Source organism: Myxine glutinosa, chromosome 13 (genome assembly GCF_964187855.1).
Source record: "Myxine glutinosa chromosome 13, kmMyxGlut1.1, whole genome shotgun sequence".
NCBI lineage: Eukaryota > Metazoa > Chordata > Myxini > Myxiniformes > Myxinidae > Myxine > Myxine glutinosa.
In genome coordinates this window covers 92,800,488-92,816,490 of record NC_136273.1, presented here as the reverse complement: position 1 = coordinate 92,816,490, position 16,003 = coordinate 92,800,488, and the positions used below count along the sequence as shown (strand labels likewise).

Genomic DNA, 16,003 nt, shown 5'->3' with positions numbered 1-16,003 from the left:
CTCATTTACAGTTTCGCCATTGACTGGATAAAGCAACATTCAGACTGGGTACGTTTTTTGTCCAAGTCATTCACGAACCTGTTGTCCATTCCTGACGCTCGACTGAAGGTGGCACAGGAATGTGGAATTTATTGAATTTTTTTTTAAATACTAACATTAGTTGCTAACTGGTATGTGGTATCCCCACCAGGTCATACTGTCCTTTTCAACTAAGGTATCAAACAAGCCCGGCTACGCCGCTGTTAGACTATCGGATGGGCTTAGGTAATGATATCTGACAATTTGCGGTAATAGCCATTAAAGACTCAGCATGTTGGAGCCGGGCAGAGCTGGACAATCATGTGTGTAATGATAAGAGAAAGAGACCTTCCAGGGAGGAAGATATTTTTATCCATCAATTACAAAAGAAAGCCGGAGCTGTATGTCAGGGACAGTTCATTGCTTCCTGGCAGGGGGATTCTAAAGTCTCATTCATGGTGCTTTCTCATACAAAAGCTCTTTCTGTACATGGGATATTATATTTCACTCTAATATTATATATATTATTACCTCCACCACCAACGGTGGACCGAGGTTATGTTTTCACCCCTGTCTGTCTGTTTGGCCGTGAGTAGGATATCTGAAAATAATGTGGACGGATTCAGACGAAATTTGGTGGACACGTTGGATGTGTGACAAGGACGAATTTATTAGATTTTGGTGAAAATCCGGACCTGAATCCTGATGCTATATATTTTTTTAATGATTCATCACCATTGAGAGATCACGCCAAAAACGATCTATAACACGATATCTCAAAATGGTGTGGACGGATTCAGATGAAAGTTGGTGGACAAGTTGGGAATGTGAGAAGGAAGTATTGATTCGATTTTGGTGAAGATCCAAATCCGGATCTTGATGCGAGATTTATTTTTTAAAGTGATTCTTCACATTTTGGTTAAGGTCCGGATCAAGATCCGACCTATCAGTGGGATACAAAACGTAAACTGTTCGGCCTGGAGGAGGTATGCTCTCTACCGAATGCCGTTCTAGTCTAGTCCTACATTTTATTGTTGTCCTGTCCCACAGGATGGTACAGAGGTTTGATGGTTTGATGGATGGGGCAGAGGACACTGACCTTGCTGGGTTTGATTCCTGACCCAACTATATACTGTCGGATTCATGAGCGGAGTCACAAAGTACTCACCCTCGGATGGACATGAAGCAAAAATAGGCGAGACATCTCCAGGACCTTGTACAAATTGCTAATCCCTTCCAAAATCGACTTCAGTTGGACATGGGGCCTGATCAGCCAGTTCTTGAAAGACTTGAGACAAAAAACTCCATCCTTCGGCCGCACAATACAGTGGAAATAATTGGGGCTGATAAAGAACTCACAGTTGTGGATTATATTATTGTATTACTAGCAGGAGTACTCGGCATTCCTTAGGAGGGGGGCGGAGGGGTGACGGAAAAGGAGCGGGGCAGGACAGCTGGCAGGCCAGGAAGGGCAGGAGAACCTCGGGGACCGCTGGCAGGCCAGGGAGGGCAGGAGAACGGTTAGGGGGAGGGGATGGGGATAACTGACTGCAGAAAATGTTTGAACAAAGTCCCCCCAAAGAATGCCATGGGGAACTCTTCCTTTTCTCCAATGTCCACAAGCATTAATCCCACGTTCTTGTCGGGTTGGACGGAGGGAAGACCCATTCTAAGTCTGGCTTGAATCGGCCTGAGCAGATCCCAGAGTGTCGTCTTTTTTTGGAATATCAAATATTGTAATCCTATTTTTGCTTGCCTGTTGGAGCAAGTCTTTCACGAGTGCACATTGATGGTGAATCGGAACCATTGTCTGCAGACGGGAGACTTTGCCGAATGGATGAAAAGGTCTGGACAGGGGAACACGAAATGGTGGAATAGTGGGGTGGAGGTTAAAGGTTTAACTCCGATGGGAATGAAGCAGGGTAAGTAGCTCACCTAAGAGGGGAGGGATCTCGATGAGACAGCGCAGTTCTCACACAAGTCTCACGGTTTTGGGCTCAGATGTGCGAGTTGGAGAGGGTGGGGGACTCAGATTTGGCGTTGGGAGGGGCAGGAACGGGTGATGTCGAGGCCACACCCACAAACAGCCACAGCACAATTTTTGAATTTAATTCAGTGATATCATCATTAGCCTCGGTCATAAAAAAAAAAAAAAAAAGTAGCGTATATTCAACAGGAGGTCCAATTGGGTCTATTTGTCAAGTTTGGTGCAGGATAACTTATTTCAAAGATTGCAGGATTTCTCCAAGGGAAAAAAAAAAAGCTAAATTTCTTTGCACCTTGAAAAGCAGAAATTATCAAATCACTGAAGGTCATATTTCGTGCTGACGGACGAATTATTCATTCATTTATTAGGCCTCATGAGCTCCCCGTGATTATAACAGTGCAAGTGCCGGATAATTGCCGAGATGGGTCCGTTAACCAAGATCCTATCTATCTGTTTTATCAACGATTAATGTCGCTATTACACTATTTCTAAGGGCACTCATAATCGCTCTTTAATGTGGCGAGTTTATTTGTAATTTACCCAAGCGTGTTAGTATCAACAGCCAATGGAAGTGAACTTTGTTTTGCTTCAGCATCCATGGTTGGTCAATGCTCATCCAATCACTTCGTGTTTGTTATATTTACGTACTTCTGATTTTATTGGCCTGCATCTGTCCAAGGCTGTATTCAAATGTAAATCCGGACATCTGACATTCTGGACAATGTAATTTTTGTCCCTAAAAAATATTTATCAAAGGAACATTCAGGTGATGCAGCGATGCGATAATTTGTGATTTTGTCCAAAAAAAATTAGTTCTCGTTGTTCGACAGACTTTACTTTAATTGTGAGTTGTGCCATCGTATATTTGATATTTGATATTTGATATTTGATATCCGAAGCAATGATGGATCATGGAATCCATCATTGCTTCTGACATCAAATCCTTCCTCTTCTCCAATGCCTTGATCTCGGATCATCAATTTGCGTTCAGACCAGGTAACTCTACTCTGGACATGCTGCTTTGACTGTCTCAACAATGGATGGAGGTCCTCAATGTCAAACTGGAAACTAGAGCTGTCTCCCTTGACATATCACGTGTCTTCGTTACGGTCTGGCACCCCGCCCTGCTCACCAAACTCTCCTCTTATGGTATCCATGGAAACCTCCATGCATGGCTTGTGGACTTCCTCACCGGTCGCACTCAACATGTGGTCCTGAATATAATTCTCTCATCTCCCCTTCCTGTTCAGGCTGGAGTTCCCCAAGGCAGTATTCTGGGCCCTGTGCTTTTTCTGGTCTTCATTAATGATTCCTCCGACTCTCTTGAAAATCCTCTCTATCTCTTTGCTGATGACTCCACTCTCTGCCGCTCCATTCCTCATCCCTCGGATCGGCAGTCTGCAGCCTCCTCACTCTCTGCAGACCTGGACAAAATCACAGACTGGTCAAACAAGTAGAACATGTCTTTCAATCCTGACAAATCTCACACTCTTACTATGTCTCTCCGAAAAGACCGACTGTACAACCCTCCCATCTACTTTCTGAACATTCCTCTTCAAGACGTTCTGTCGCTCAGGCTTTTGGGTCTCACTATCTGCCATGATCTTTCATGGGAAAACCACATTCCCAAGCTGGCCTCCAAAGCCAATCGGCGACTGGGCATCCTCCGTCGTGCGAACTCCTTCCTTGGCACACCTGAGCTCCTCACCACATACACGGCTTTCATCCGCAGCTCAATGGAATACTGCTCACCCCTCTGGTCCGGTGCTCCTGCCCCACACCTAGCTCGGCTTCACGCTGTTGAAACCAAAGCTTTCAGAATCATTGGAATCTCCCGCAATGAAGCTATCTCTGAGGGCCTTTCACTCACTCACCGCAGGCAGGTAGGTGGTCTTTCTGTCTTCTACTGACTCCTCTCCAGCCTTGCTCCCCCAGCCCTGTCTGTGCTCTGTCCCCCAAATATTCCTGCAGGATGCACAAGATCTGCCAGCAACCCCTTTCTGGCAAAACTACCTAAATCAAGACTCTCTGCTCACCTTCACTCCTTCCTTCCTCTTTTTCCTTCCTCTGGAACAAACTCCCACAATCTCTTCAATCCCACCCCTCCCTCCAGGTCTTTAAAACAGGTGTTCACCGCCATCTCTTATCTTCCACCATCCAAAACTTGATATTTTCTCAAAATCTCCTTCCTTCAAATTCCCTGTTTCTTTCCTGAAATCCCCTGTCGTGTACATCTTGTTTATCCTGTGTACCCTGCCCCAACACCCTCCCTTCCACAGATCTCCTGATCTTCTCTACTGTTGTTGTGCTTCCCTCTCTCTCCCCCCCTCTTGTCTCCTGCTCCCTTTATTATTTGTTATATGTGTTCGCTCTTAGAAGACGCCGAGACTTAGTATCCGAGTCTAGGCGTCTTGTATATATGTATGTATATATACTCAACAGCCTCTAAGGTTGGGCAGTGTTGTTTGGCTGCCCCCAGAAAGGCCCCCAGAATCAGCTTCATCGCGGGAGATTCCAATGATTCTGAACGCTTTGGTTTCAACAGGATGAAGCTGAGCTAGGTGTGAGGCAGGAGCACCAGCCCAGAGGGGAGAGCAGTATTCCATTGAGCTGCGCATGAAAGCCTTGTATGTGGTGAGGAGCTCAGGTGTGCCAAGGAAGGACTTCGCACGACGGAGGATGCTCAGTCGGCGACTGGCTTTGGAGGACATAGTCCTTGTTGAAAATATTTGTGCTTTTTATCACATATGGGTAGTGCGGATTTGTAACTGCACCTGAACTTAAATATAATCAGCGTGTTCTTGTCTCCTACCCAACTCATCCTCCGAGTTTCGTCCGAATCCATCCACAACTTTTTGAAATACCATGCTGTATGTTATCACTTTTGGTTCGATCTCTCAATGGTGGAAAATCACTTCAAAATCGTAGTATCCAGATCTTCACCAGCATCGAAGAAAACCTTCCTTATCACACGCCCAAACTGCCCACCACGTTTCGTCCGAATGCGTCAATAACTTTTTGAGATATCCTGCTCACAAACAAATAAACAAACAGACAGGCGGACAAGAAGGCGTCAGGCCTGACAGGTATGATGAAAATTGAGTGAACCTTGACCTTTGAACATGGAGTCATTTTGACGACATCTTTCCCACCAGTGACTCAGGAACGATTTCTATCAATGAAATAGATTTATCCTCAAATGTTCAATTTTCTTTGCCGACCACGTGTCTCGCTGCACCAAATATTAAGCGCGATACAGCCCAAAATGTGTTTTATGCAGATGACGTCACTGTCACCTTGACCTTTGACATATATAGTCAAATCACATTGAGAGCCTCACTTTATTTTCCTTCACAATCCTCTAGTAAAGTTTGAAGAAGATAGCTAAAAGTATTCGTGAGTTATTGCGCTCACAGAGAAAAAAACAAACAAACATTGGAGACGGACCGATGTCTGAAATTTGAAATATGAAAAACATATGAAAAAAATGAAGTAAATTGAAATTTTTCATCATAACAAACAGACAGGAATGAATACGTAGCCTCCACCTGCGTCCACGCACCTTCGATGGCGGAGGTAAAAATACCATGGAGTGAGATTGCAGTGTTTGAGCAATAGTGTGCTGTGGTTATGGTTGATATGGAAGCTTTCCTGTAGACATGGATCTCATAGGGAGATATTGGAGTTTTGGAAACAAGATTAACCTTCATTACTGTTCCAGACATTAATGGAACTTTGTTTTTGTTTTTTCATAAAACAATAAGCCATCCAATCAGCGTCATCATTTACACCTTTCTGATGCACCCTGCGGGAGTAGCTCCTGCACAGCAGAATGTTTGGAAAAGCATGTTGGTGATGAACACTTCATCCCGAGTTTCGAAATTAATTAGATTTGGTTGGCATGACCTAACCCTAACAACCCTAACCCTAACAACCCTAACTCTAACCCTAACAACCCTAACCATAACCCTAACCCTAACAACCCTAACCCTAACAACCCTAACAACGCCAACCCTAACAACCCTAACCCTAACAACCCTAACCCTAACAACCCTAACCCTAACAACCCTAACCCTAACAACCCTAACCCTAACAACCCTAACCCTAACAACCCTAACCCTAACAATCCTAACCCTAACAACCCTAACCCTAACCGAGTTGTTAGGGTCCTGAGCCTTTCGTCACGACAAACACCGTGTACCGGCTCACCTGGCTCTTCGATCCTCTCGTCCCGCTTGCTCAACCGCACAGGATCTTCTCGTGTCGTGCAAGCATCTTGTCTTATTGATGTGCACATGATGAATCAATCCAAAACCCAGGACATGGAATCAAAGGGAAATCCCCAGTAATATGTGCACAGGGTTACCTACAAAGGCAATCTACTTGTGAGTTGTGACAATTACTTCAAACGCCTTGATTTGGTGTTGCAAGCTCTCTTCCGGTCTCCTGGGCCTGTATAAGATTGGGTCTTAAATCACCGGGATTTGCCTCGTTACCATTTGCAAAGTCATCTCACAAATTGCCAAAGCAAGAGGACCGTTTTCCCCTCATCCTTTTGCTCGCCATGACAGCAGGCAGTCGAAGAAGCGTGGTGGGCCGACATTATTCCATCGATTCTCAAACGCAAATTCGGCACATAGATTGAGGGATCATCAAAGCCATGATGGTTCTCCTATTTAAAATCTCCACTCAGAATTTCATTCGGTGGGAAAATAAATTAACAAACTATGCATGTCTTATTAACCGGTTGAATATTCCACTCTGTGGACAAAGGTCACTGTCTAAGGATAACATTAAGGCCTGAATTACTCAAGATCGCCATTTTCCCCACACTTGCTCTCCCATATTTCTCTCTAATATCTCATTTGGTATTAATGGACGAAGGGCTCAATGCATTCACCCGTAAAGTTATTGTTATATTGAGATTAACATTGACAGATCCAGTGGTCTGCAGTATCCAAGGTGATCCATCCTCATCGGATAAAGTACGTAACAGAGGTATATAAAGAGCTCTTTTGATAGTTAGGAGGGTGCTTAACATTTGGCCTGTACTTTTGTTTGTACTTGTAACTAAGATTGCCGAAATGTGCAAAAACAATTACATGGCATTCCAAGGCATTCTACAGCTTTTGGAGGCCAATGGACCATCAGCATGGAGAGAGATTGGCCTTCAGTGTGCAATTCCTAAAGACGTGCCAGAGCAGGATTCCATTGTTAATTTCACACTTCTTGGCCCCTCGCTGCTCTTTAATATGGATGCCTTTGATCACCATGCTGTGCAGCATCGTCCGTACGTCTCGACAGGCTTGATGTTTTCACAAACGAGAAATTTCATAGTTGTCTGCCACTCCACCCTCTGTTGTCCCACTTGCCGCCATCTTGATTTTCAGCATGTGCATTAAAGCGGGAAGCACGTGGTTACTGGTATCGTTGACCAACACTACTAAAGGCAAATTCCCTGAAGAATTACTCATTTAGGTGCATATCTCGGGCTGCCAGGATGGCCTGGAGGTACGCACCCTCTCCTCTAAGCTGTCTAGCCTGGGTTAGAATCTCGATCCAGCGAAAAGACTGTCATCCCGGTGTTTCACAGGTAGGGAGATCCATCAATTTGTTTGCCATCCCTCGTATGGACGTCAAACTGGGCGACCCGTCTCCCGACCTTAGTTGGTGGACGTTAAAGATCCCACGGTGTCCTTCGTGAAGAGTGGGCGAGCTAACACCGACATCCTGCACAACTTCCAAATTCCTATCATAACTCTACTGGGAAGGCAATGGCAGCACCAACGCTCTGTGACAGATTATGCTACATCAGAATCAGAATGCATGATTGTCTTTTATAAACAAAAGTTCAGCATAAATGTGAACCACCCTCATGTGATTTGGGTGTGAGCGAGAGTATGGCGGAGGGGTTTGACCTTCTTGGTGGTAGTCAAGGTATAAATATTTACCTGGGCCAAAAAAATGACCTCTAATGACCAATATCTCTCTTTAAAAAGGCAACGTGGAGCAACAAGAGAGTTGGAGCTCGTAAGGGCGTAACAACCTCTCTGACAGAAGGTGTACTTTATGACAGAGTACCATGCGGCCTGTAAAGATAGTATGGAACAGATTTGTATCATAAACATGCGGCAGACATCATTTCTCTTTTGTGCATAATTCTTGCACTCCAATTGTGCAATATAACGATGAACCAGCATCTGCAGGGATGTGACTTCTTTAATCACCGCAGGTGTGATGTTCATTCCAGAACAGGTTGGTGCTATATTGAATTAACAGCACACCTGACATGAATTTATTTGGTTAGACCTCTGGGAGCAGGAAATTAATTGTGAAACGTGCTGCTCACAACAGAAACTAAATTGGCATTTTATTAATGGTTGGATATTTTGGGTTCGTTCTGCTCGAATGCTTTCTTCCTGCTGCTGTTGGGAGTATATAACCACAAGGTGCAATTCCACCACGTGATGCTATGGCATCTTGCATCATAGTTCCGTGAAAATCCACACAGTACAATACAGTGCAAGTCCACAACATGGTGCAATTACATTTCACTTCACCACCCGTGAAAGTTCACAGCACGCACGGCACATGGGATTGCACAGCAAAGCACGAGGAAAATGCACAATACAACACGGTGCAATTCCAAAGCATGGAACTATGACATTTTATATCATAACACCATGAAAATGTACAATACAGTGCAGGCAATTCCATAGCATGGGAATGCGGCATTTTATATCATAACACCATGAAAATGTACAATACAGTGCAGGAAATTCCACAACATCGGAATGCAGCACTCATAATACAGTGTGGGAAATTCCACAACATGGGAATGCGACATTTTATATCACATCATGAAAATTCAAAATGCAGTGCAGGGAATTCCACAACATGGGAAGGTAACATTTTATATCACATCATGAAAATTAAAAATGCAGTCCAGGGAATTCCACAACATGGGAAGGTAACATTTTATATCACATCATGAAAATTCAAAATGCAGTCCAGGGAATTCCACAACATGGGAAGGTAACATTTTATATCACATCATGAAAATTCATAATACAGTGCAGGCAATTCCACAACATGAGAAGGTAACATTTTATATCACATCATGAAAATTCAAAATGCAGTCCAGGAAATTCCACAACATGGGAATGCAGCCCTCGTAATACAGTGTGGGAAATTCCACAACATGGGAATGCGACATTTTATATCATAACACCATGAAAATGTACAATACAGTGCAGGCAATTCCATAGCATGGGAATGCGACATTTTATATCATAACACCATGAAAATGTACAATACAGTGCAGGAAATTCCACAACATGGGAATGCAGCACTCGTAATACAGTGTGGGAAATTCCACAACATGGGAATGCGACATTTTATATCATAACACCATGAAAATGTACAATACAGTGCAGGCAATTCCATAGCATGGGAATGCGACATTTTATATCATAACACCATGAAAATGTACAATACAGTGCAGGAAATTCCACAACATGGGAATGCAGCACTCGTAATACAGTGTGGGAAATTCCACAACATGGGAATGCAGCACTCGTAATACAGTGCAGGAAATTCCACAACATGGGAATGCAGCACTCGTAATACAGTGTGGGAAATTCCACAACATGGGAATGCGACATTTTATATCATAACACCATGAAAATGTACAATACAGTGCAGGCAATTCCACAACATGGGAATGCAACACTCATAATACAGTGCGGGCAATTCCACAAAATGGGAATGCGACATTTTATATCATAACACCATGAAAATGTACAATACAGTGCAGGAAATTCCACAACATGGGAATGCAGCACTCGTAATACAGTGTGGGAAATTCCACAACATGGGAATGCGACATTTTATATCATAACACCATGAAAATGTACAATACAGTGCAGGCAATTCCACAACATGGGAATGCAACACTCATAATACAGTGCAGGCAATTCCACAACATGGGAAGGTAACATTTTATATCACATCATGAAAATTCAAAATGCAGTCCAGGGAATTCCACAACATGGGAAGGTAACATTTTATATCACATCATGAAAATTCAAAATGCAGTCCAGGGAATTCCACAACATGGGAAGGTAACATTGTATATCACATCATGAAAATTCAAAATGCAGTCCAGGGAATTCCACAACATGGGAAGGTAACATTGTATATCACATCATGAAAATTCAAAATGCAGTCCAGGGAATTCCACAACATGGGAAGGTAACATTTTATATCACATCATGAAAATTCATAATACAGTGCAGGCAATTCCACAACATGGGAAGGTAACATTTTATATCACATCATGAAAATTCAAAATGCAGTCCAGGGAATTCCACAACATGGGAAGGTAACATTGTATATCACATCATGAAAATTCAAAATGCAGTCCAGGGAATTCCACAACATGGGAAGGTAACATTTTATATCACATCATGAAAATTCATAATACAGTGCAGGCAATTCCACAACATGGGAAGGTAACATTTTATATCACATCATGAAAATTCTAAATGCAGTCCAGGGTATTCCACAACATGGGAAGGTAACATTTTATATCACATCATGAAAATTAAAAATGCAGTCCAGGGAATTCCACAACATGGGAAGGTAACATTTTATATCACATCATGAAAATTAAAAATGCAGTCCAGGGAATTCCACAACATGGGAAGGTAACATTTTATATCACATCATGAAAATTCATAATACAGTGCCAGCAATTCCACAACATGGGAAGGTAACATTTTATATCACATCATGAAAATTCAAAATACAGTGCAGGCAATTCCACAACATGGGAAGGTAACATTTTATATCACATCATGAAAATTCAAAATGCAGTCCAGGGAATTCCACAACATGGGAAGGTAATATTTTATATCACATCATGAAAATTCATAATACAGTGCAGGCAATTCCACAACATGGGAAGGTAACATTTTATATCACATCATGAAAATTCAAAATGCAGTCCAGGGAATTCCACAACATGGGAAGGTAACATTTTATATCACATCATGAAAATTCAAAATGCAGTCCAGGGAATTCCACAACATGGGAAGGTAACATTTTATATCACATCATGAAAATTCATAATACAGTGCAGGCAATTCCACAACATGGGAAGGTAACATTTTATATCACATCATGAAAATTCAAAATGCAGTCCAGGGAATTCCACAACATGGGAAGATAACATTTTATATCACATCATGAAAATTCATAATACAGTGCAGGCAATTCCACAACATGGGAAGGTAACATTTTATATCACATCATGAAAATTCAAAATGCAGTCCAGGGAATTCCACAACATGGGAAGGTAACATTTTATATCACATCATGAAAATTCATAATACAGTGCCAGCAATTCCACAACATGGGAAGGTAACATTTTATATCACATCATGAAAATTCATAATACAGTGCCAGCAATTCCACAACATGGGAAGGTAACATTTTATATCACATCATGAAAATTCAAAATACAGTGCAGGCAATTCCACAACATGGGAAGGTAACATTTTATATCACATCATGAAAATTCAAAATGCAGTCCAGGGAATTCCACAACATGGGAAGATAACATTTTATATCACATCATGAAAATTCATAATACAGTGCAGGCAATTCCACAACATGGGAAGGTAACATTTTATATCACATCATGAAAATTCAAAATGCAGTCCAGGGAATTCCACAACATGGGAAGGTAACATTTTATATCACATCATGAAAATTAAAAATGCAGTCCAGGGAATTCCACAACATGGGAAGGTAACATTTTATATCACATCATGAAAATTCATAATACAGTGCAGGCAATTCCACAACATGGGAAGGTAACATTTTATATCACATCATGGAAATTCAAAATGCAGTCCAGGGAATTCCACAACATGGGAAGGTAACATTTTATATCACATCATGAAAATTCATAATACAGTGCAGGCAATTCCACAACATGGGAAGGTAACATTTTATATCAAAACATCATGAAAATTCATAATACAGTTCAGGGAATTCCACAACATGGGAAGGTAACATTTTATATCACATCATGAAAATTCAAAATGCAGTCCAGGGAATTCCACAACATGGGAAGGTAACATTGTATATCACATCATGAAAATTCAAAATGCAGTCCAGGGAATTCCACAACATGGGAAGGTAACATTTTATATCACATCATGAAAATTAAAAATGCAGTCCAGGGAATTCCACAACATGGGAAGGTAACATTTTATATCAAAACATCATGAAAATTGATAATACAGTTCAGGGAATTCCACAACATGGGAAGGTAACATTTTATATCACATCATGAAAATTCATAATACAGTGCAGGCAATTCCACAACATGGGAAGGTAACATTTTATATCACATCATGAAAATTGATAATACAGTGCAGGCAATTCCACAACATGGGAAGGTAACATTGTATATCACATCATGAAAATTCAAAATGCAGTCTAGGGAATTCCACAACATGGGAAGGTAACATTTTATATCACATCATGAAAATTGATAATACAGTTCAGGGAATTCCACAACATGGGAAGGTAACATTTTATATCACATCATGAAAATTCAAAATGCAGTCTCGGGAATTCCACAACATGGGAAGGTAACATTTTATATCACATCATGAAAATTCATAATACAGTCCAGGGTATTCCACAACATGGGAAGGTAACATTTTATATCACATCATGAAAATTGATAATACAGTGCAGGCAATTCCACAACATGGGAAGGTAACATTGTATATCACATCATGAAAATTCAAAATGCAGTCTAGGGAATTCCACAACATGGGAAGGTAACATTTTATATCACATCATGAAAATTGATAATACAGTTCAGGGAATTCCACAACATGGGAAGGTAACATTGTATATCACATCATGAAAATTCAAAATGCAGTCTAGGGAATTCCACAACATGGGAAGGTAACATTTTATATCACATCATGAAAATTCATAATACAGTCCAGGGTATTCCACAACATGGGAAGGTAACATTTTATATCACATCATGAAAATTCATAATACAGTCCAGGGTATTCCACAACATGGGAAGGTAACATTTTATATCACATCATGAAAATTGATAATACATTCCAGGGAATTCCACAACATGGGAAGGTAACATTTTATATCACATCATGAAAATTCATAATACAGTCCAGGGTATTCCACAACATGGGAAGGTAACATTTTATATCACATCATGAAAATTCATAATACAGTCCAGGGAATTCCACAACATGGGAAGGTAACATTGTATATCACATCATGAAAATTCAAAATGCAGTCTAGGGAATTCCACAACATGGGAAGGTAACATTTTATATCACATCATGAAAATTGATAATACAGTTCAGGGAATTCCACAACATGGGAAGGTAACATTTTATATCACATCATGAAAATTCAAAATGCAGTCTCGGGAATTCCACAACATGGGAAGGTAACATTTTATATCACATCATGAAAATTCATAATACAGTCCAGGGTATTCCACAACATGGGAAGGTAACATTTTATATCAAAACATCATGAAAATTCATAATACAGTTCAGGGAATTCCACAACATGGGAATGTAACATTTTACATCATAAAAACGTGAAAATCCACAATACAGTGCAGGAAATTCCACAACAATAGCCTATATCATTTTACATCAAAACATCATGAAAATTCATAATACAGTGCAGGAAATTCCACATGGTAATGTAACATTTTCCATGAAAATACCTTGAAAATTCATCATACTGTACAGGGAATTCCATAACATAGGACTGTGACATTTTACATCATAACACCGTGAAAATTCATCATACAGTGCAGGGAATTCCATAACATGTATTTTGGACTTCCGTTTGGACTTGGACTTCCGTTTCCGGTCTTGCTGGCGACGGTTCGTTTTTTCGCAGGTCTCCACGCTCTCCATCGAAATCGAAGTTAAGTCATTGTTCCAATTTGTATTTTCGTTATAACTGTATTTCTTTTATGGTGTATGTACGTATATTGTCCCGTCAAAGATTTTCGGTGCAAATCTTTCATACCTGTATTGAAAATCGCGTTAATTCGTGTCGTCTCGAGGTCTTGTACAGTGTACACTGTACAAGTACAACCTTGAGGCTTTGTTTTTCTCTCAGCGCCTGTCGTTTGTGATCCAATAACTTTCGTTCTCTGTTTTCGCAGTCTTTCCACCCCAAAGCCTACTTCCTTATGTAAATCTCAACTCAAAAAAACAAAAAAAAAAGACTACCTTCTCTGTGCTCATTCGTTTATTCATTCTTATTCGTTCGTTCGTTCGTTCTTCGACCACGTGTTTCTCCCCCATTTCCCCAGATAGATTGTCAAATTTCAATTCGTTATTTTATCGTCCATGTGATATTGTTTGATTATAGTTAGTTTTGGTTTGAATTTCCTGTAACTCGTAATTAATTAATCGTTTTCTGCTCCTTGTGTGTGGCCTTGTAGTTGTACCCCCGTCGGTGTTTTGTTAACTTAAGTGTGTTTTGCTTGGCTCTTGGTTTTTTCCCTTCTACCCCGAACATAATACTGTCTAACGTTCTAAATCCCCACCCCCCCCCCCCCCAAAAAAAACAAAAAAAAAACAAAAACATTTATTTTATTTTCTCCACGTGTACTGTTGTCTCATCCTGTATTTTCTGTCCAGGTGTGCTGTTCGCCCCACCCCCATTATCTCCTTGCCATCCACCGTTTGCCCTGTTCACGTGACTCGTGGTGGTCCCTCTCGGCTCTCCCCCCGTTGGTATTTTTGTGCATATAAGATTGTTCATAGTTCTGTTTAAATATTTTTAAATATGTTTAACCTTTCCCCTTCTGTTTTTTATTCAGTGGTATATTACAACACGCTGTTTTTCTTCCTATTTAAAAGGCTTTTCTCAATTTCCTCTCCAACTCATTCCACTTCAAAAAAAAGAAATTCAATATCTTATACGTCTCCCTCACTTCATGGTCTAAATTCACATTCATTCCATCCCTCCTCCATCATCCTGAACCGGATTGCTAACTTGAAAATCACAACAAACCCAATTTGTTATCAATGTTCGTCTTTCATTAATCATCCACTTTCTAAACTCCCCTCTTGCCCCTCCCATCCAAATCCCCCCCCTTGCACCTACACTCCGAAACTTCCCCCTTGCCCCTCCACTCTTAAACTCCCCCCTTGCCCCTCCACTCCTGAACTCCCCCCTTGCCCTTCCCCTCCTAAACTTCCCCTTTGCCCCTCCCCTCCTAATCCCCCCCCTTGCCCCTCCACTCCTGATCTCCCCCCTTTCCCCTTCCCTCCAAAACTCCCCCCTTGCCCCTCCCCTCCTAAACTCCCCCCTCACTCCTCCCCTTCAAAACTCCCCCCCAATCCCTCCCATTCAATTCTCCCCCCATACCATTCCTCTCCAATTCTCTCTCCTCCCCCCTCCTCCTCCAAGCTGCCTCCTCCCCACTTCGTCTCCCTTCTATCTCATACCTCCACCCCCCCAAACCTTCTACTTTCCTCTGCCCCCCCTCAAACAACCCCTCACTGTGCCGCATCCCTTCACCAGCAAACCTTTCATCCTCCTCATCCTTCCCTTTCTTGGAACTCTTCTGCAACATCTGAAACACTATCAACTGCTCTCCCTACCTCCCCCTCTCATCCTTCATCTTACCCTACTCCTCCCCTCCCCTGTCCTGTACCCGATGCTCCCCCTCTCTCTTCATTAACGGTATGGACCTCAAACATCCGGGGCCTTCGCTCAAACCTGACTGATCTCTCCATACAGGTTGCTTCTGACAATCCAGACTTGATCTGCTTAACAGAGACTTTCCTCCTTCAAGATGTCTCTGATTCCTTAATATCTCTTCCTGGTTACTCCCTCCTCCGGTATGATAGACCTGAGCCTCGGCCTGGTGGTGGGGTGGCTATCTTTGTCAAAAACTCTCTT

General features: G+C 41.7%; 1 protein-coding gene across 1 annotated transcript in view; it reads left to right on the top strand.

Annotated features, from left to right (window-relative positions):
* The window catches only part of LOC137438406 (adhesion G protein-coupled receptor B3-like), a 413,438-nt gene that overhangs the window by 130,917 nt on the left and 266,518 nt on the right, over nt 1-16,003 (top strand). The gene's annotated exons all lie outside the window — the stretch shown is intronic.